The sequence below is a fragment of the Felis catus genome, chromosome B1 (assembly GCF_018350175.1).
Source record: "Felis catus isolate Fca126 chromosome B1, F.catus_Fca126_mat1.0, whole genome shotgun sequence".
Taxonomy (NCBI): Eukaryota; Metazoa; Chordata; class Mammalia; order Carnivora; family Felidae; genus Felis; species Felis catus.
Genome location: NC_058371.1, coordinates 100,317,547 through 100,340,730, shown reverse-complemented (window position 1 = coordinate 100,340,730; position 23,184 = coordinate 100,317,547). Strand labels below are relative to the sequence as shown.

At 36.6% G+C, this 23,184-nt stretch overlaps 1 long non-coding RNA gene and 1 other non-coding gene across 2 annotated transcripts in view; both read left to right on the top strand.

Annotated features, from left to right (window-relative positions):
* The window catches only part of LOC123384951, a 110,072-nt gene that overhangs the window by 72,640 nt on the left and 14,248 nt on the right, over positions 1 to 23,184 (top strand). The gene's annotated exons all lie outside the window — the stretch shown is intronic.
* LOC111560326 lies at positions 10,162 to 10,265 on the top strand. Its single transcript, XR_002742077.2, has one exon. It is a non-coding gene; the product is annotated as a U6 spliceosomal RNA (small nuclear RNA).

The following is a 23,184-nucleotide window of genomic DNA, read 5'->3' as shown; positions in this document are numbered from 1 at the left end:
TCAATAGACTTTTGTTTAATATTTTAGATATTTGAGCAGTACTGTAAGGGCTTTTGTTTCGTTTCCTTCACATTAAAAATAGCAAGTTGAGCAGCCAGATTTTCAGGGCAGGGTTATAAATTAGAAAAAGAGGAGAGAAGAAAATGATACGGAACCTCTAAGTTAAATAAACCCTTTTATCCAATTTAAGCTTTGTAAAAGGGAAGAGATACATCATAAGGGAGACTTTTATTTTTGTCTTACAGTTAGCTATCAAAAGGTCTCTATGATTTATATTTGTTTAGAACTCAGATCCTTATTAATACAGGACTATTTTCAGAGAGGGATCTTCTTTCTGATTGAAACAAAAATGGCAAAACCCTAGATAAAATCTATGACAGGAAATTAAAGACAGACAAGCATTTTTTAAACAAATTATTATTTTATATTTTCATACAATTCTATGAAGGAAGTGTTTTGGGCATAGTTCTTCTGAAATTCAGATGCCAGAGAACTTTGGTATTTCATACCAGGTCAAGTTATCTTATTGTGAAAGTCAAATAAAGGGCAATTTTTGAAGAGAAAATTAAAAAAAAAAAACTTAAAAAACAGGTTTTTTTTTTTTTACTCTTTGTTTTTGAGAGAGAGAGAGAGAAAGAGAGAGACAAAGTGCGAGCAGGGGAGGGCAGAGAGAGAGGGAGCCACAGAATCTGAAGCAGGTTCAGGCTCTGAGCTGCCAGCACAGAGCCCAATGCGGGGCTCAAACTCACAGACCATGAGATCATGACCCGAGCTGAAGTTAGATGCTCAGTCAACTGAGCCACCAGGAGCCCCCATAAAAAACTTATTTTTAATTTTTTTCTTTTTTTAATAACTTTTTTCATTTCCCTACATTCAAATCTAATGCAACAGTTGATTTAGCACAGACATACATATAGTTCATCTAAGTTTAATAATTACTTGACATAATAATTCCATATTTCCTCGTGTTCCTGTACAATGGGTCACAACATCCAGGTACTCTCCCACCTGAACTGGGGTGCGAGTGCATTCACTTATCCCCAGGCCCGCTATTTCTTGAGCTCTATAATATTTTAATCTCATGAGGCTTGTAAAGAAATAATGACCTTAAATCATAAACCTAAAATCCTTTAGGAACTAGCAGAGAAGTTTAAAAAGAATCACTGTCCAGAAGTCCAGGTTTGATACTGAATGTTCCCCAATTTTTTCAAAGTTTTTGATTTTCCCCCGGAGTTTCCTTTAAATCTTAGTATCACCACTATCTATGAGCTCTTCCCTTCATATGGTTATAAACATAAATATCTATATCTATTGTAAGATGCAGTTATTTTCATAGAAACTCTTTTCTTCTGTTTTTCTTATTCCCTTTCTTCCTTCTATTTGTATCCATGACTCTTTGTCTTAGAATTGGTAAAATGCCTACAACTCTTATCCTGTCTTGTCATAGAATGACAGATTTGTCCCCATCTAGTGCCTCCATGGGTGTTGGGTACAAGAGAGATGATATACAATTTCCACCAAATATGGAAATAAGTCATCTAGTTTTTTCAGAAGTCGGTGCGTATATCATTTTCTAAATTTGTAAATTTCTCTGTAGGATATATTAAGATTCTGTAGAAATTCCCTTTTTTGCAGGTAAAAAGTGGCCAAATACTGCAAATTTCATCAGGTTTATTAATTTTAATGTCACACTTGTGTGTATCAGAGATGCTATACCGATTTCCATTGTTTTTCACTACAGAAAACCCCCAAAACATAAACATCTATTTTTATGTTTATATTTAGAACCCTCCCTATCCCAGCTTCTTGAGAAAACCACACTAAATATAATTAACATCATTTAGATGTTGAATTCCCTGATGCGTCATTTCACAATTGCATATGGTTTTTCTAAAACTTCAATTGCTTTCAGTTGTTACTGTAAATGGACGAAAATTTATAATAAAGTTTGCTGATGTTAGCTAAAGTTTGGTACCACAAATACATGAGAAAAAAATTTATATATTTTACAATGGGAGAGCTGTGAATGTGTTAGCATTGTAGACTGGCCTATCTGATGATGCCACTTTTCAGCAACTTAATGAGCAAAATCTAATTTTCTCCACTGTAGTTCTGATGATTCATAGGTCCCTTCCTGCCTCTGGATCAAGATCATATTTTACCAAGAGTCCTGTTACACCTTCATTTGTTCACTTGAGAATTGCTTCCAGCAATGTTCTTTTTCCTGTTAACACCTGTACCAAGCTGTTGAGGAAATAATTTTCAAAGCATGCCTTGAAAAAGAGATTCTTGTCTCTTTGCTTTAATGGACGGAACATTTCATCCAAACAGAAAAAACAGTGCATATAGAGCCAAACTGACTCATAGTTTCATCTACATATTTAATTTTAGTTATGTTGGTAAGATTACTTCCTATAGTGAAAATTTTCCATGCACATAGCACACTGAAAATAGAACCCATGGCTTAATATATCTTATTTCCATGTCATTTATCACAATATATTCAGGAGACTTTCCCACACTTGAAGGAAAAGAAAATTTAATTTACAATATTTTTTATGTTGGTACTCAATATTTGTAGTTGCTAGATTACATAAATAGCCTCATTTCTGAGAATGGTCAAAAGTAGTTTGAGTGTATACCAAATCTATACATCCACCCACCCATCCATCCATTCATCCATGTATCCTGTCCATCCATCATCCATCCCTCATTGTGTATATTCTTTTTTATTTTGAGAGAGAGGGGCAGGGGAGGGGCAGAGAGAGAGAGAGAGAGAAAGAGAGAGGGAGAGAGAGAGAATCCCAAATAGGCTCCATGCTGTCAGCACAGACCCTGACACAAGGCTCGCTCAATCATGACCTGAACTGAAACCAAGAGTTGGATGCTTAATTGACTGAGCCACCCAGGTATCCCTTACTGTGTATATTCTTTATGTGGAGATATTTGAGACTTCAGGATTTAGTCAAATATTTAGGACTTCTCATTTTCTGCAGAGCTGAAGAAAAGACAAGGGGTTGGCATTAGACAGGGAAATGGAGGCTGGAGCATAATTCTTCCTACATTGGTCTCCTGAAGGATGTGGTTATTAAAACTCAGAAAAGGAGAAACAGAAAGAACCACACCATTTGTTGAAAGAAAGCCCACTCAAAAACAAGAATTATTACAATTTCACTTCTACAAACAGATGTGAAATGCATTACAAAAGAGCTCTATTATCATTTTCCTCCAGAAATAGCCAGTATGCAACACAGAAGCCCTCTGACTTTTGCCTCTGCTTTTCTAATAGGAAATAAATCTTAGTAACAGCTAAGAGATAAAGGAGGGATTATCAGAAGAGGCTAGGTACCCAAATCAGGGTCTACAGAATGAAAAAATGAATACATAAAAAAAAATCTCCATTAGAAAAAAGAGAGAAGACAGATGGCAAGAGAAACATACATTTAAAATGACAATAAATAGGAGATTGATTCAAGAAGGAAAATTATAGTATTTGGGCTTGGAACTGGGTAAGAATCTCTAGCTCTATCTACCTGTGTATACTCAGGCAAATTATTTAAATGCATTGGGGCACCTGGGTGGCTCAGTCGGCTAAGCATCTGACTACAGCTCATGTCATGACCTTAGACTTTGTTGAGTTCGAGCCCCGTGTCCGGCTCTGTGCTGATACTCAGAGCCTGGAGCCTGCTTTAGATTCTGTGTTTCCCTCTCTCTCTTCCCCTCCCCTGCTCACGCTCTCTCTCTCAACAAATAAATAAATATTTTAAAAAACCCAGAAAAACAAAAATGTGTACCACAGTACCATGGTGAAGAACCTTCCTTATATTACTGTCTTCTGGATCTAGGTTTTCCCTCTCAGAAGTAACCATTATCATTTTCTTATGTTTTTTTTTTTTTTTTTTTTTTTTTTTTTTTTTTTTTTTAGGGGAAGAGGTAGAGGGAGAGGAAGAGAGATTCTTAAGCAGGCTTCACACCCAGTGCAGAGTTGAACTTGGGGCTTGATCTCATGACCTAAGTCAAAATCAAGAGTTTGAGGCTTAATTGACTGAGTCATCCAGGTATCTTTTCAGACATAATTTGTGACCATATAAGCAAGTGTATAAAGGCATACATTTTTGTACATATAACACACACACACACACACACACACACACACATACACACACACACAGTGACACATGTACTATTTCTGTGACTTGCCTTTTTTACTTAACAATTAACTTTGTAGATTGTTCCATTTCAGTACTACATAATAAGTTTCTTCATTCTTTTAGATGGCTGCATAGAATTTCATTTTGTATGTAGGTACAATTTATTTCACTATTCCATGGGTGTATACTTAGCTTGTTTTTAATCTTTTGATATTATAATTTTGCAGTGAATAACCTTGTACATACCACCCTTTTTTGCATCACTAATATATCTGTAAAATACTAGAACTGGAATTGCAAGATTAGAGGGCATTTATAATTTCTTTTTGGGGGAATGTAAATTTTTTCAATCTTGAGTATGTAATACACCACACATTACATAATTGAAAAGAAACAACAAAGTAGGCAGAATGACCCCCTTTCAAAAAAAAAAAAAAGAGAAGAGAAAAAAAGAAAAGTTCACATTCTTATCTCTAGAACCTGTGAATACAATACATTACCTTACCAAAAAATAAAATAAAATAAAATAAAATAAAATAAAATAAAATAAAATAAAATAAAAGACTTTGCAGATGTGACTAGGGCTAAGGACCCTGAGATGGGGAGATTATCCTGTATTATTTGGATGAGCCAAATCTAATCACATAAATCCTTAAATTGGAGAGCATTTCCCAGCTACAGATAGAGAGAGACATGAAGACAGATGGAAGATTAGAGAGACATTGTGTTGCTAGATGGAGAAAGGGGACTGCAAGCCAAGGAAGACATGTGGCCTTTGGAAGCTGGAAAAGGCAAGAACATAGATTCTCCCCTAGAGCTTGCAGAAAGGTATGTAGCCTTCTGGTCACCTTGCTCTTAGCTCAGTGAGACCTTTGTCAGACTTCTGACCTACAGAATTGCAAGGTTATAAACCTATTTTGCTTTAAACTTTGAATTTTATGGCAATTTGTGAAAGCATCAGAGAGTACTAATAAAGGGGAAAAGATAAGAATAACGATCTACATTCCCCTTCTCCTAAGTAAACTAACTCATTCCTCTCACCAGATGGAATCATTTTCGCCTTCTTGGGCATGCTTTCCGAGACATTCTGTGCATTTATAAGCATTTACATACATTATGTCATGAATTCTAAGGCACATATTCTTTTCCTTTTTTTTTTTTAAATGTGCAATTAGGATGCATCTTAGAATCAAAGGTTTTCAAAACTGAGTCCTTCTAGAGGATTTATATTTGCTTCTGCCAGTCATCTGAAATCCTACCAACCATAGACTACTCCAAATTAAATTATCTAAGTTAAAACTCTTCTGTTTTGTTGAACTACATCGAAAATGTGAATTGACTCCACAAATTTGTGTGAATATTAGCTTATGGTTCAAATTCCAGGAAGAGATTATTTTTCTCTCTCCGAGTAGTGTCAAGTTTGAGACATGCTAGTTTCCTGCTATCTCCCCATATGATGGGTTTACTTTTCATTTAACCTTTAGTGAGGATGTAGCAATTTGGTGACTCAGCTGTATGTGTGTATTATTAATTAGATTCTCAGTCTTTGTTGTTTGTCCTTCCTGCTAATATAAATTGCAAATTGCAATTGAAAGTTTCTTAAATTTGATGAAATGTGCTATGTAAGAAAATTTAATTCCGTGGAAATATTTGTGTTTTCTTATGTGTTATAATCTTTGGGGATCGAAAGATTCTGCCTGTTGTTTAAAAGAGATAGCGGGAATCATTGCAACCATACACATAAAGACCATTCTTTATTCTCTACCATTTAATCTCAGATATAGACCATCGCTAATATGAATCTCATCAATAACAAAGAGGAATATTGACTTTTACTTGCCTGAATGTTGGCACATGTAAAAAGAGGATAGCTTTCCCATGCAATCTGGACTGGTTGCTCCCTTTATAGTCTTTATCCAGGGCATTCTCTTCCCTCACCTCTCTTCCTGTGTTGGACCATGTTTACTATTGCTCATGCTTTCTCTTTCATGGCCAACTTCATTTTGGTAGAGCATCTTGCCAATGCTTTCTGGGAGCAAGAGGTGAGAGATAACTTTTCAAAGATAATTTATGTCTCAAAATGTCTCTATTGTAATCTTCCTGTATTCGCTTGTTATTTTGGATGAGTATAGGAATCTGGATTGGAAATAATTTTTCTTCAGCATTTTGAAAGCATTGCTGTGTTGTTAGTTCCCAGCGGTGATGTTAGAGGGTGAAGCCATTTTGATTCCTAATTCTTTGTATGCAACCTGATGTTTGTTTGCTTTTGCTTTTGTTTTACCTTTTATTCCAGAAGCTATTAAGTTTTTCTCTTTGTCTGCATTTTTGCACAATGTTACAGTAATGTGCCTTACTGTGGGTCTGCTTTCTTATACTGTGTTGGGTACCAAATAGACCCTTCCATTCAGAAACTCATGTCTTTCAATCCTGTGGTATTACCTTTAATTATTTTATTAATCTCATCATTCCATTTTTCTATATTCCTTTGCCCTCTTTGCAACCCCTATGTTCAGGTGTTGAACCTCCTAGAATGGTCTTCCAATTTTCTTATCTTCCTCTCCTATTTTTCATCTCTGTGTTCTTCTGCTCTATATGCTGGGGCTAATTTCCTTAACTTTATGGTATTTTCTTATTTTTAAATTTATTTTATTTTGTTTATATATTTTATTTCAAAATATTTTTTTCCTATCATGCTTTACATTTTAAGAGCTTGTTCTGTTCTTTAAATATTTTTTTTTGGAGGATGTATATCTTGCTTCATGAATATGCTTTATTGTCTTACTGCTCTGCTGATACCAATGATGATTTCTTTTTAAAGTGCTATCTTTTAGGGGCGCCTGGGTGGTGCAGTTGGTTAAGCGTCCGACTTCAGCCAGGTCACGATCTCGCGGTCCTTGAGTTCGAGCCCCGCATCGGGCTCTGGGCTGATGGCTCAGAGCCAGGAGCCTGTTTCCGATTCTGTGTCTCCCTCTCTCTCTGCCCCTCCCCCGTTCATGCTCTGTCTCTCTCTGTCCCAAAAATAAATAAACGTTGAAAAAAAAATTATAAAAAAAAAAGTGCTATCTTTTAAAAATATGTCAGATTAGTGTCCATTCATTCCAAATTTTTTTTTTTATTCCTTTTGGTTGGTTTAATCTCTGTCTCATATAAGAGAAGCTTTTCTCATATGGAAGTTCTGGGATCTCTGGTCATGATTAAGAAGGAATAAAAAAAAGTGATTGGAAGTATTAGACATATGGATGAGATTGCCAGCCTCAAACTTCAGTATAGGGTGGTCTAGGAGAGCTAATAATGGTTTACATGTCAGATAAATTCCTTATTTTCATTGGGTACTTAAAGTTTAACCATGTGTGGAATCTTCCTTTCCAAGTAATTACTCTTTTATCTTCTCCAGACAATAAAACTTGAATTTCTTCAGAAAGAGTAGCCACCTGAAGTCATATAGTAGGAGAATGTACTTTGGCTTTAGGGATCTAACTGCTCCTTGAATGCCTTTCTTCCATCTTTCACCTTATTTTAACATCACACCCTTCACTTTAATTCTAAAGTTACCCAATTCTGCTGCACCTTGAGACTTATGGAGAGTTTCCAGTTTCAATTGGATTGTCTCTTGGATAAATTGTATGACTCTCCACCAATTTTTGTTTCTTTGTTGATAGCTTGTTATCTTATTTCTTCCAGATGCTTGAGAATTTTTTTCTTTGAATCTTCAAAATTAAAACATTTTTCCTCTGTATATTAGAAGGCTTTTCAATTTTGTCTTCCATGTCATTAATTCAATTTTTTCAAAACAAATTTGTCTCCAATATTCATTTTATTTGAATATTGCATTTTGGGTTTTTTTCCATCCTTATAGAGATACTGTTGACCTACAACATTGTATAAGTTTAAGGTGTACAATGTGTTGATTTGATAAACATATATGACAAAATAATTATTGTCACAGCATTAGCTAACACTGGCATCACTTTACATAATTACTCCTTCATGTTTATGCTGAGAACATTTAAGATGAACTCTCAGCAACTTTCAAGTATATAACACAATATTATTAGAGATAGTCACCATGCTGTACATTAGATCCCCAGAACTCAGTCATCTTAAAACTGGAAGTTTATATTCTCTGACCAACATCTCCCCTCTCCCCACCATCCCCTCTTCATTTTGTTGATGATTTCCTTTGCTGCACAGAAGCTTTTAAGTTTGATGTAATCCCACTTATTTATTTTTGCTTTTGTTGCCTTTGCTTTTGGTACCATATCTAAAAAATCACTTCCAAGACTGATATTATGGAAGTAACCCCTTATGTTTTCTTCTAGAAGTTTTAGTTTCAGGTCTTATGTTTAAGCCTTTAATCCATTTTTTTAATATGAAATTTATTGTCAAATTGGTTTTCAACCTTTAATCCATTTTGAGTTGCTTTTTGTGTATAGTGTAAAAAGTGGTCCAGTTTCATTTTTCTGCATGTGGCTATTCAGTTTTCCCAACACCATTTATTGAAGGGTCTCTCCTTTCCCATTTTTGAATATTGAATTCTTTGTTTCTTTGTGATCTTTTTTCATTTCATTCTCTCTCATTTAATCTCTCTTTCTTTCTGAGAAAGAGAGAGAGAGAGAGAGAGAGAGAGAGAGAGAGAGAGAGAGAGAATGAGCTGGGGTGGAGAAAAGAGAGGGGGAGAGAAAATCAGACTCCACACTGTCAGCACAGAGTCTGACACCGGGCGGGATCCAATCCTACAAACCGTGAAATCATGATCTCAGCCAAAATCAGGAGTTGGACACTTAACACACTGAGCCACCCAGGCGCTCCTCTCTTAATTTCTTTTTAATCTCTTCTTTTTAATAGTATTGTCATTTCCATATGAGTGGACATATTACTATTATTGTTCACTCTAGTTCTATCAAGCTTACAATGAGTAGAAATCGCTCTTATAATCTGGCAAATATTTGATGGTTAGTCCTAGGCTTTGATTAATTCCTTTAATTTCATAGTATACAAAGATAATTTAGTGAGAGGTTGGGAGATGTTCTACCAGGATTGACAAATAAATTCTATATTAATTAGGTGATTAGGCTTTTAATATGTATAAGTTAGTACAATTGAGTACTTTTTCCTTGGTTCCATCACTATGTCATGCTCATAACAGGAACATATGTCTCATGGTAGTAGACACATGGATGTATAGCATCCAAATGAACCTCAATTAGAAGGCTTGTCAACATTCCAGAAATAACTGGCATACAGCATAGTCTCAGACGTTTCCCACTCCTTTATATCAGTGCTATAGAATCACTAAATTGTACAAAAAGTAGACTTTGAGGCACACCCTTGTTTTACTGATATGTATCCAGAGGTTAAAAGACTTTAAAAGAAGGATGAAAGGAAAGTATTTTATCTAGTTTGATATGGAAGAGACAGAAGTTAGAGTTTTTCACGGCCTACTTAATATCCATTTCACGGTGATGCCCGTGGTATTCTGCCTAGATAGAGCGGGAAGCAGGCCTTCCTTGTGGTTTCTTCGATTAAAGCAGAGACTTACTCTGGGCGCTTGGGTGGCTTGGTCGGTTGAGCATCCAACTTCGGCTCGGGTCATGATCTCACGGCTTGTGAGCCCGCGTTGGGCTCTGTGCTGAAGGCTCAGAGCCTGGAGCCTCTTCAGATTCTGTGTCTTTCTCTCTCTCTCTGCCCCTCCCCCACTCATACTCCATCTCTCTCTGTCTCTCAAAAATAAATAAAATAAAAACATTAAAAAAAATTAAAGCAGAGACTTACTCATTAGCTAACTCAGCATGGGATTCGCTTTTCAAGGGGATGACTAGAGGGTGACAGAGTCCAGGGCTTGACACACCTTTACTGAAGCCTTGAAACCTAAGGGCTTTAAATGGTTTTCCAGCGGGGACCACTCTAAGACAACTCAGGGAATGTATGGTGCAGGTCTAGGGAAAAAAAAAAAATTACAGGGCTCAGCTTATGATTCTCCCTGCAGAGAGAAATGTTGAAAGGTGACCTTGTGCTGGCTTTGGCAGCACATATGCTAAAATTGGAACAATACAGAGGTTAGTGTGGTCCCTGTGCAAGGACTACACGCAAATTCGTGGAGTGTTCCATATTTTTTTTTAAAAAGAAAGAAACAAAAGAAAAAAGTTATCTCCTATCTTTCTCCTTTTCCCTGTTAGCCTGCTGTCCAGTTAACATAGAGCACTGTGAATAAAATCCTGCTTCATGAAAAATGGTGTGAGTCTTCCAGTCTGACACCAGTTCCCAATTCTCAGTGGAGCTTCAGCCTATTTTTTGTGAAAGAAAGTCAGGTCTAATTTCTCCTAATTTCCCTTTGAATAAACTTCAAAATCGCCAAAGCGAACCTAAGGATAATTTTGCAACAGATCAGTCTTAGAGATTTGCTGAGGGGAAGGTCTAAAAATCAAATGCAACAGGCTTGATTTGTACCCTGGTTTGTTGTGGTTATCCTGCCCACCTGCCTTCACTTTCATGACTTGGGAATAAGAACTGATTTCTCTTTCAGGAGATGGGGGAGAAAAGGAAGCAATTAGATTGTATAATTTAGGGAAAGGAGCTAGAATAAGTAACTACCAGAGAACAGAACTGAAGGATAAGGATTTTAGGATTTCTGTTGCTGTTACTTATTTGTTTCCTTGAACCTTAAGGCCATTTGACTTGAATGGGGTGTTTACAGCTTTGAACTACCGAAAAATAAATTTGGCAAATACAATTTTTTTAATGTTTATTTATTTATTTTTGAGAGATAGAGGGCAGGGCAGAGACAGAGGGAGACAGAGAATCCTGAGCAGTCTTCGCACTGTCAGCTCAGAGCCTGATGTGGGGCTTGAACTCACGAACCATGAGATCATGACCTGAGCAGAAATCAAGAGTTGGATGCTTCACTGACTGAGCCACGAAGCACCCCAGAAAATACAATTTTTAAGTGAAGTCATTTAACTCATTCTCTTTTTCTCCACATGTTATATTCCAAGGTGCCCAAATTCTTAAGGCTTTGCTTATAAAGCCATTCAGAGGTGTATGGATTACAACAGGGCACATCTTGATTCCATCTCATTCATAGTTTTTTAATTAAAAACATGTATTCTTGTATTCATTTTAACACACATATATCCTGATGGAGTACCTCATCATATGGGCCATGTGCTTTGCTCGGCATACAAATCTAACTAATACACAGTTCCTATCCTCAACAAATTAACAGTCCAGTGGAGGAGACAACAGATGAAAAACATGTTGCAGTATACTATAGTACATACAGAGGTTATCTGTATGTAACAGAATTTAGAGCTTCAATTGTATATCACAGAAAGTGGCGTAAGTGCAAAATGGCTTTTATTGACTCTTAGAGATGAAATGTTCAGGGGGAGGTCTTTCACTGTATGCACAAATACACACCCATGGATCCTCATCTTCAGTCATATCCGAGTAGTCTTGTCTTTGCCAGGCTCACACCATTATCAGCCTGTCTACAGAAAAATAGAGACTGTTAAAGATAGCCAAAACTGGAATCAAATTTCATCATCAAATTGGCCCAATTTGTTTGGTGAATGCCTGCCTTAACCTAGAGCTTCAACTGGTATGCCCAAGCACACTGACTACTATAATAATACTGGCATGCCTTGAATATGTTGTATATGCACTGGGGTATCAAGTCCCTTCTGTCTTGGCGTACAGTCAGGCAGAGACCCAGGCTAGTCAACTCTGGCTTAGATTTGCTCCATTCTTTTATCTCAACATGCACTCTAACAATATTTTTTCTTTGTTTTTGTGGCCCATACCATGAACAAAGACTGGGAAGTGCTGCGCTAACTAATATTGATCAATAGAGAGCTATAGCACTTTGCTCAGCCCCTCCTTGAAACGCAACAGTGTCAATTTTATGTGAATTCTATGGATGGAGAGTGGGGGAAGGGGTGCGATTCCTCTAAGACACATTTGAGAGGTTGTTGGCAGAACTAGGGAATGTAAAACAACAAATGGCCACTTGATACAATGGTAGAGGTCTGATTCTATGTTCCATTGCCAGGAAATTAGAGCTTTTCTTGTTCTCTAGAAATAAAATATAGAGCTTAAGTTTGAAATATTTGTCAATGCATCCACTGGCAAAATATTTTAAGATTGTTGCCTTTTTACATTATAATAATTAAATCTTAGGATAGTCTTCAAGAAAAATACTAATTTTTAACTTGCAAAGTAATAAGCAATTTGCATTAGTTAAGAAACAACAAGGGGAAGATTAGGAGGGGAGGGCTTGCAGTGGAATTTTTCAACGAAAGGTCACCCCTGTGTGCAGTCCTCTGTTCCATGGGCATGTCAAGTACCTGATGACTTCTGCATTGCCATCATTTATAGGCCTGGGACATGCTTTTAACTGTCTGAGGGAAATTCGTTCCTCAGTGTTATTGCAAATAAGAAGATCTGATTAGTCAATTATCCCTTTGTCTGAAAGAGGCCATTAAATTTGATGAAGGAAGCTGTCAGTGCATTAAAAGGTACAACTGAGTGAAAGGTGGGAACAAATGCTGACAAGTATGGTAAACATGAGACACACCTGACAGGACACAGGACAAGCTGAGCAAATGGCTCATAAAGCTGATTTCACAGAGGACAGTAAAATCCTTCCTTTCAAGTGGTTTGACTTTTTACCAAGCATTTATATGGAGACAGGGTCTCCTAAGGAAAGCGGACTGCATGTTTTTACTGGATTTCGCAGACATCAGTCTTATATAATCATCCTTTATTATAGTACTAAATCTATTAAATTCTTATAGTCTTTTTCCTTTACATAAACATTTTCTCTGACTAAAAACAGATATTCACTCTCTCTCTCTCTCTCAAGCACAATCATTGTTTTTGGCAGTTACTCTTCTATATCTCTTTTAAAAGTCATGGAGAATTGGGTTTCTGCTGTAGTGACGGTTGACATAAGGTAATGATTTAGAAATAATTACAAAGAGAAAGTGGCCTGAGGAGGACCCAACAACTTCCCTTTCTACTAAGAAATTTTATAGCTACTGCTTCATAACTCCTCTAGTTATAGATGATTTCATCCCATAACCACTATAGTAATAGTCATTGTTAATATCAAGGCCTCCAAAGGATTAGAGATTTATTTTGTTTTTAAATAAGCACCCAGACATTTAGATATTTACTCAAGGGTTATCTGAACCTCACTGGTCTGGAAAATACTTTAATTCATGAACATTTAGTAGTTTCTTGGAAGATTTGTAGTTTTGGGTCACTTTGGAAGGCTTTGGGTCATTTTGGAAGTCTGACTTCTTGGTAATTTTTCACAGTAGTCTGATACTCTCTCATCGTACTGTCTAATGAGACATCTACATGTTTATTGTTTAAGGCTGTGGTCAGATGTCGAGTTATTCCTGGTGGCTTGGCCATGATTGCTACTGGGCAAGAACTTCTCTCTAATTTATACCCCTTTATTAGCAATGTAATGCTAGCTACTGAAACAAATAAAGCCCAGATTTTTTGTGGCTAAACAGAATAGAAATTTATTTCCCACTCCTATCAGGTCTAAGAGGCAGCATGGGCTCTCCTCCCTACAGCATGTAGGGACCAGGCTTAGGAAACACTTGGTTTTGGTGGCTATTCTCAGCCTCAAATCTAGCCTGCAGAGAGGAGAAGAAAGAATGGAGAATCTAATGGCAGAATTTTTTTTTAAAAAAATATTACTTTGGCTCACTCTTCACTCACTGAAACTGAGTGTCAGGGGTCTACCCAATATAAAAAGTGTTGGAAAATGTAGTTCCTTACTGGAGAGCTGCTTCTCCATGACAACAGCACATGATGGAAGAAAATCACAGATATCTGGTGGACAATAGCAGTCTCTCCACAACCTGAGCATGACACTTAACTCCAAAATGCATTGGAGAGAAATCTTCTCCACCTTTCAGTGGACTTTCAGTTTGGAAAGTCAGAAACAGTCCCCTCTAATTTTTTTAAGTTTTTATTTTGATTCTAGTTAATTAACATACAGTGTAATATTAGTTTTAGGTGCACAATATAGTAATTTAACACTTCCGTACATCACCCAGTGCTCATCATGACAAGTGCACTCCTTAATCCCCATACCTATTTCACCCATCCCCTCATGCCCCTCCCCTCTGGTAACCATCAACTTGTTCTCTATAGTTAAGAGTCTGTTTCTTGATTTGCCTCTCTCTCTTTTTCGCCCCTTTGCTTATTTGTTTTGTTTCTTTAATTTCACATATGAGTGAAATAACGTAGTATTTGTCTTTCTCCTACCGACTTGTTTCACTGAGAATAATACTCTCTGGCTTCATCCATGTCATTGCAAATGACAAGGTTTCATTCTTTTTATGGCTGAGTAATATTCCATTGTGTGTGTGCGTGTGTGTGTGTGTGTGTGTGTGTGTGTGTGTGTGTATCATATATATCACATCTTCTTTGTCCATTCATCAGTCGAAAGTCACTTGAGCTGTTTCCATAGTTTGGCTATTGTAAATAATGCTGCTATAAACATCAAGGTGAATGTATCCCTTTGAATTATTTATATATTCTCTGGATAAATACCTAGCAGTGCAATTGCTGGATTGTAGGGTAGTTCTCTATTCAACTTTTTGAAGAACCTCCATAATATTTTCCAGAGTGGCTGCACCATTTTCCATTCTCCCCACCGCTACATAAGCATTTCCCTTTCTCCATATCCTCTCCAACACCTGTTGTTTCTTGTGTTACTGATTTTAGCCATTCTGACCAGTGTGAAGTGATATTGCATTGTAGGTTTGATTTGCATTTTCTTGATGATGAGTCATATTGAGCATCTTTTCACGTGTCTATTGATTGTCTGTATGTCTTCTATGAAAAAATTTCTATTTGTGTCTTCTGCCCATTTTTTAGTTGGATTATTTGTTTATTTTTCCCATTGGATATTCTTTCTTGCTTTGTTGAAGATTAATTGACTTTATGAATGTGAGTTTCTTTCTGAGTTTTGTATTCTGTTCTACTGATCTACGTGTCTATTTTTGTGCCAGTACCATCCTGTTTTGATTACTAAAGTTTTGTAATATAACTTGAAAGTCCAAAGTTGTGATTCTTCTAGCTTTTTTTTAGGGTTGCTTTGACTATTCGGGGTCCTTTATGGTTCCACACAAGTTTTAGGATTGTTTGTTCTAACTCTGAAAAATGCTGGTAGTATTTTGGCAGGGATTGCATTAAATGTATAGATTGCTTTGGGTAGTATAAACATTTTAACCGTATTTGTTCTTCCAGTCAAGAGCATATAATGTCTTTCCATGTCTTTGTGTCATCTTGAATTTCTTTCGTCAGTGTTTTATTGCTTTAAGAATATAGGTCTGTCACCTCTTCAATTAGGTTTATTCCTAGGTATCTTATTGTTTTTGGTCCAATTGTAAACAGGATTAATTCCTTAATTTCTCTTTCTTCTGCCTAATTATTGGTGTATACAAATGCAACAGATTTCTGTGCATTGATTTTGTATCCTGTGATGTTACCTAATTTGTTTATCAGTTCTAGAAGTTTTTTGGTGGAGTCTTTCAGGTTTTCTATATAATGTATCATGTTCTCTGCAAATAGTGAAAGTTTTACTTCTTCCTTGCCAATTTATTTATCATTGCCTTGCAATTTACTTATGCCTTTGATTTTGTTGTTGTTGTTGTCTGATTGCTATAGCTAGAACTTCCAGTACTATGTTGAATGAAAGTGGTGAGAGTAGACATCCCTGTCTTGCTCCTGCTCCATAGAGGAAAAGCTGAGTTTTTCCTCAAATAAGATGATATTAGCTGTGGAATTTTCATATATAGCCTTTATTATATTGAAGTATGTTCCCTCTCAATCTACATTTTTGAGGGTTTTTATTATGAATGAATGCTATACACTTTGTTAAATGCTTTTTCAGTATCTATTGAAATGATCATATAGTTCTTATCATTTCTTTTATTAATATGATGTGTTACATTGTTTGATTTGCAAATATTGAATGACCCTGGCAACCCAGGAATAAATCCTATTTGATCATGATTAATGATTTTTTTTTAACACATTGTTGGATTCAGTTTGTCAGCATTTTATTTATTTATTTATTTATTTAACCACAGTAATTTTAGTGTTTATTTTTTTATTTTTTATTTAAAAAAAAATTTTTTTTAACGTTTATTTATTTTTGGGACAGAGAGAGACAGAGCATGAATGGGGGAGGGGCAGAGAGAGAGGGAGACACAGAATCGGAAACAGGCTCCAGGCTCCGAGCCATCAGCCCAGAGCCCGACGCGGGGCTCGAACTCACGGACCGCGAGATCGTGACCTGGCCGAAGTCGGACGCTTAACCGACTGCGCCACCCAGGCGCCCCTGTTTTTTTATTTTTTAAAAAATATTTAAGGGGAGCCTGGGTAGCTCAGTCGGTTAAGTGTCCACCTTCGGCCCAGGTCATGATCTCACAGTTTGTGAGTTCGAGCCCCATGTCGGGCTCTGTGCTGACAGCTCAGAGCCTGGAGCCTGCTTCACATTCTGTGTCTCCCTCTCTCTCTGCCCTTTCCCTGCTCATGCTCTGTCTCTCTCTGTCTCAAAAATAAACAAACATTAAAAAAATATAAATAAATAAAAAATATTTAATTACTTTTGGGAAAGCACAAGTTGGGGGGAGTGGGGCACAGAGAGTAGGACAGAGGATCCAGAGCAGGCCCTGCACTGACAATCTGACAGCAGTGAGCCCGATGTGGGGCCTGAACTCACAAACCACCAGATCATGACCTGAGCCAAAGTTAGACACTCAACGGACTGAACCACCTAAGTTCCCTAGTTTGCTGGCATTTTATTGATAATTTTTGCATCTATATTCATCAGAGATATGGGTCTATAGTTCTCTTTTTTAGTAGTGCCTTTATCTGGTTTTGGTAATGCTGGCCTCATAGAATGAATTTGAAAGCTTTCCTTTCTTTTCTATTTTTTGGAAACAGCTTGAGAAGAATCGGTACTAACTCTTCTTTAAATGTTTGGTAGAGTTCTCCTTGGGAGGTCATCTGGTCTTGGACTTTTGTTCCTTGCAAGTTTTTTGATTACACACCCACTGTCATTGCTAGTTATTGGTCTATTCAAGTTGTATGTTTCTTCCTGTTTCAGTTTTGGTAATTTATACGTTTCTAAGAATTTATCCATTTCTTATAGGTTGTCCAGTTTGCTGCCATATAATTTTTCATAATATTTTCTTATATTTGTTTGTATTTCTATAGTGTTGATTGTTATTTCTCCTTTCTCATTTGTGATTTTATTTGGGCCCTTTCTCTTTGCTTTTTGATAAATCTGGCTAGAGGTTTTAATCAATTTTATTAATTTCTTTCAATGAACCAGCTCCTGTTCTATTATTATTATATATTTGTTTAGTTTCTATATCATTTATTTCTGCTTTAATCTCTATTATATGTTTCCTTCTTCTGGCTTCAGGGTTCATTTGTTGTTATTTTCGTAGCTCCTTTAACTGTAAGGCTAAGTTGTTTATTTGGTATTTTTCTTGCTTCTTGAGGTAGGCCAGTATTGCTATAAACTTTCCTCTTAGAACTGCTTTTGTTGTGTCCCAAAGGTTTGGACTGCTGCTTTTTCATTTTCTTTTGTTTCCATTTATTTTTTTTAAATTTCTTCTTTGATTTCATGGTTGACCCTTCTATTATTTAGTAGCATATTACTTAACCTCCATGTATTTGTGGTCTTTCCAGATTTTTCTCTTGTACTTGACTTCTGGTTTTATAGTGTAGTGACCAGAAAAGTTATATGGTATGACTTCAATCTTTTTCTATTTGTTGAGGTCTGTTTTGTAACTAAGTGATCTTTTCTGGAGAATGTTCCATCTGCACTTGAAAAGGTTGTGTATTCCACTGTTTTGGGAGGAAATGCTTTGAATATATCTGTAAAGTCCATTAAGTGTGTCATTCAAAACCATTGTTTCCCTGTTTATTTTTCTATTCAGACAATCTATCCACTGATGTAAGTGGAGTGTTAAAGTCCCCTAGTATTATTGGGTTATTATCAATTAGTTCTTTTATGTTTGTTAATAATTATTTTATATATTTGGGTACTTCTATGTTGAGTGCATAAATATTTAAAATTGCTATATTTTCTTGTTGGATTGTCTCCTTTATTATGTAGTGCCCTTTTTTTGTCTTTTTACATTCTTTGCTTTAAATTCCAATTTGTCTTATATAAGTATTCTTATTCCAACTTTCTTTTGACCTCCATTTGCATGATAAATGTTTCTCCATCCCCTCACTTTTAATCTGCAAGTGTCTTTAAGTCTAAAATGAATCTCTTGTAGGCAACATATAAATAAGTTTTGGGTTTTTTTTAATCCATTTTGTTACCCTATGTCTTTTGAATGGAGTGTGTAGTTTGTTTATATTCAAAGTTATTATTGATAGATACGTAGTTATTCCCATTTTATTACTTGTTTTGTGGTTTCTTCCGGAGACGTTTTCTGATTGTTTCTTGTCTTTCTCTCTTTCATGTTTTACTGATTTTCTTTAATGATATATTTGTGTTTCTTTCTCTTTATTCTTTGCATGTTTATTACTGGGTTTTGATATATGGTTACCAGTAGATTTGTATATAACCTCTCCTGAAATTAACAGTCTATATTAATTTGATGATCATTCAAGTTTGAACCCATTCTTTTCTCTTCTCCTCCCCACATTAGGTATATATTATTATATTCTATATCCTTCATGCGTGTGTGAACTCCTTGACTGATTTTTACAGAAATATTCCTTTTTAGTACTTTTGTGTTTGCTGCCTTTTTACTGTCATTTTTGGTCTCTCCTTTCCACTCAAAGAGTCCTGTTTAATATTTCTTGCAGAATTGGTTTAGTGGTTTAGTGGTTTAGTTTTTATTTGTCTGGGAAACTTTATCTCTCCTTCTATTCTGAATGATAGCTCTGCTAGATAGAGTATTCTTGCTGGATGGAGTAAAATTGAACAGATTTTTCCCATTCAACACTTTGAATATGCCACTCTCTTCTGTCTTGCCAAGTTTCTGTTGAAAAATCTCCAACTAACCTTATGGGTTTTCCCTTGTAAGTGAATGACTGCTTTTGTCTCGCTGTTTTTAATGTTTTTCCTTACCATTATATTTTGCAGATTTAATTACAATATGTCTTGGTGTGTGCCTGCTTTTATTGATTTTGATGAGAGTTCTCTGTTCCTCCTGGATCTGGGTTTCTGTTTCCTTTCCCAGGTTAGGAAAGTTTTCAGTTATTATTTCTTGGAATAAATTTTATGCCCCCTTTTATCTCTCCTCATCTTCTGGGACTCCTATAATATGAGTGTTATTACATTTGATGGCATCACTGAGCTCCCTAAGTCTATTCTCTTGTTGCATAATTCTTCTTTAATCTCTATTGTTCAGCTTCATTGTTTTCCATTACTTGGTCTTCTAGTCATTAATTCATTCCTCTGCTTGTTACAGCTTGCTGTTTGTTGCATCAAGTGTGTTTCTAATCTCATTTATTCTGGTCTTCATCTTGGATTGATTCTTTTTTAACTCTTTTATCTCTGTGGGAAGGGTCCTCACTGATGTCTTCCATTCTTTTCATAAGCCCAGTGAGTATCCTTATGGTTGTTGCTTTAAATTATCCATCAGGCATGTTACTTATATCTGTCTCAATTAGATTTCTGGCTGTGGCCTTATCTTGTTCTTTCATTTGGGATAAATTCCTCTTTCTTCACATTTTGTCTAACTCTCTGCCTTCTTCTGTGTGTTAGACAAGCCAGTTATGTCTTCTCCTCCTGAAAGTAATGACCTTATGAAGAAGAGGCCATGTAGTGCCTAGGGCCTGGTGCTTTAGAGAATGTCTTCAGTGTGTGCTGCATGTGTTCTGCTGTTGTGTTCTGGCTGATCTATCCTCCAGGCCAGTTGTCAGTAGAGGCTCTCTTTGCCTGTAGGCAGTGTTTGGTCCTTGGCCAGAATGTAGCAAGTTTTAACTAGGTAGGCTCTGGTCTGCTTGTGAAACTAGACCTGACATTACTTCCGAGATATCTGAGGTCCTGCAGAACTCTGGGAGTCTCTTGGGAGACATGGTGAGGGCAGGGTTTGTGCTGGTATTCTGGAGGAGGGGCCTGCTGCACTAGCACTAAAGCAAGCTTAACTGAGAGGGGCAGTCCCACCAAAGCACAGCAAAAGTGGGGATTGGTATAAGCAAGTTAGGCAGCCAGTGTTAGCATTGCACCCCTGCCGGTGGTTCTGTGTTTATGCTGAGGGGAGGGAGAGGGAAATGGCATCTGCCAGAATCTTTGTTCCTGGAGAGGTGTCTCTGTTAACTCTACCTCTTAGGTATGTGCTTGGATAAAAGTGAATAATCTCCCCACTGTGTTCCCAGCCATGCTTCAGATTGCTGTTTCCACACTGTCTGTCTCAGGTTGTTTGCCTGCCTTCTCTTCAGGAACAGATGCAATGCCCTCTGAGCTCTATCTTAGCCAAGCCCACTGACTTTTAAAACTCTAGGCTTTAAACACTGTTGGTAGCAAGAACTCACAAATTCAGTCCCTCTGATTTTCCAAGCCAATGGCTTTGGGGGAACATTCTCCTTGTGCATTTGCCGGTGTACTCCTGTTTCTCTTGCCTTTCTCTGCAACCATGGCTCCCTCTCTTCCACAGCAGCTGTGATCACTTTCTCCCCTAAACTCTGTCTCTGCACTTCTTACCTTTTTCAATGTGGCTTCTTCCTTTCCTTTAGTTGTGGAGTTTGTTCTGTCAGTCTTCAGGTTGATTTCGGAGATATTTAAGAGGATTTGATAGTTATCTAGTTGTGTTTATGGGATGAAGTGAGCCTCTGGTCTTTTTACTCTGCCCCATCCTCCTGCCCCTGTCCTCTATTTTTTTCTTTTTTCCCCAAGGTTTAAGGTACAGTAAAAAGAACATCTTCAAATTCCAAGTGCCTAATGGTCTTAGGAATCCATACAACCTCTGAGAACATTGTACCCTCTACTGACCGGATCTAGATGACAATGACCAAAGTCTCATTCCCCCCGATAAGCCACTAAAAAGCTTTCTGACTTTTTAGTGAGCTGAGGGTCTCCCTGAGTTCTAGCTATTTGTTGCCATATGGTGAGGATTCATGTTAAAGTAATTACTTTTGGCAAACAAAACTAACATCATAAATTCTAAAAACTAAAAATGTTCGTAAGGTATGAGTCTTGTGTTTTTTTGTATAAGTCACATGACTATTTTCTCAGCTTACTCAGTAATAAAACTAATGTTATTAATATTAGTAGTATGACCACTTATATGGGGCTTTGCTCAAAATGCTTTAGAAGTATTAATTAATCTAATCCTCAGAATCATGCTTTGAGGTATCATTATTATCTCCATTTTACAGAAGAAAGCATTGGGGTATAGATTTGCCCAGTGTCAGGCCTCCACGAAGTAAGAGATCCAGTGTTCTGAATCTAAGAAGTCTGGCTCCAGAGTCCAGGTTACAAACCACAACACTGGGCTGCCTTTCCCTCCATTCCTTTTTATGCTGGTTAGATCAAACTCATTGTTTAATGAACATTTGTTTTCTATTTTATGAGTTAAAAAATAAGTGTGGAATTCTGGGACCCATGATTAGTAGAAGGCACTGATATTTTTTACTCTGGGGCTGTGATTATGGTCTAAAGGGTTTGGTGGGAATCTGGGCCTGGAAGTTGCTAATCAGACCTTTAGCTGGAGATAGGCAAAATGAGATCAATATACTATTAGGAGGGGTCAGCTAAAATTGGTATATATGTGCATATACAACATAAACAAAGCAACTTCTGGAAGGATGCTATAATTCCTTTAAGCCTGAGAGTACATGATTCTAATCCCCATGGCACCAGCCCCTTATATCAGTCAGATCCCAGCCTGCCTATCCTTCCTCTGCCACTTTATCCACACCTTACATGGAATATCTTTCTTATTGCTGCCTCCTTTCCAATCTAAATCCTGCCCAAAACAGTCTAGTCCATTTTGTTGTCTCTCTGTTGATTACCTCTAGATTTATTTAGAAACTATTACTCAGATGCTGTCTTTTAAAAAATATGTCCATGTTCTTTCTCTCAAACTAGATTCTAAACATATACTAATGGTACAGAATACATATTTTATTTACTTTTTATCTCCCTATATCACTTAGTGACATATTTCATTTCTAAGTTAATTAAAACTATGATTAACTTTGAGAAACACGTAGAATGAAAAACCCTACCTCTGTTAGAGTCCTACAGAGATGTTGATTGATATGTCAGTTCTTAAAGTTCCTACTGGCTTATGGTTTCCCTCAATTCAATATTATCAGTACCTTTCCCAGATGCTTGAACTAGAAAAGAACATACTTCAGACCAAAAAGTTTTCTAGTTGAATTGCTACACCATTGTTTGCTTTGTTGACTGGGAAATGTTCTGATTCAGCCATTAGGGCATCTCTAATTGTTACAGCTGTTAGAAGCAGAAAAAATGAATAAGATCAAGATGCTTGGACTTTTTGCAGAATCTTAAGACAGGGTACAGCAGAGCAGTGCCTGAGTGGCAGCACATGTGCTGGGAGGACTTAGGCACTCGCTGCCACACTGCAAGTGGTGTGACCAAGTAATCACTGCCAGCTTTGTCCCCACTTCTCCAAACTTGGGATGAGATTCAAACACTTGTTTAAAATTAAAGTAGTTTGTCCCATTTAAATTTATTTTTTATACTTACATTTCAGAATGTAATTTGACATGAATATTATATATATACACACATACATATATATATAACATGAATATTTATATGTGTACGTGTGTGTGTGTGTGTGTGTGTGTGTGTGTGTGTGTGTATTCAAGCAAACAAATAAAACATGTGCAACACCTGGGCAAAAATTTATGAGAACATTTTTCCTATTGGCTGGTTAGAGGACACAAATCTAATATACTTATTATAGCAATTATCTAAAGAATCTTCTAGAAATACCATATAGATGGAGTCAATTACTTATCACCTACTAATTTAGAACTTATCAGATACCATTTATTT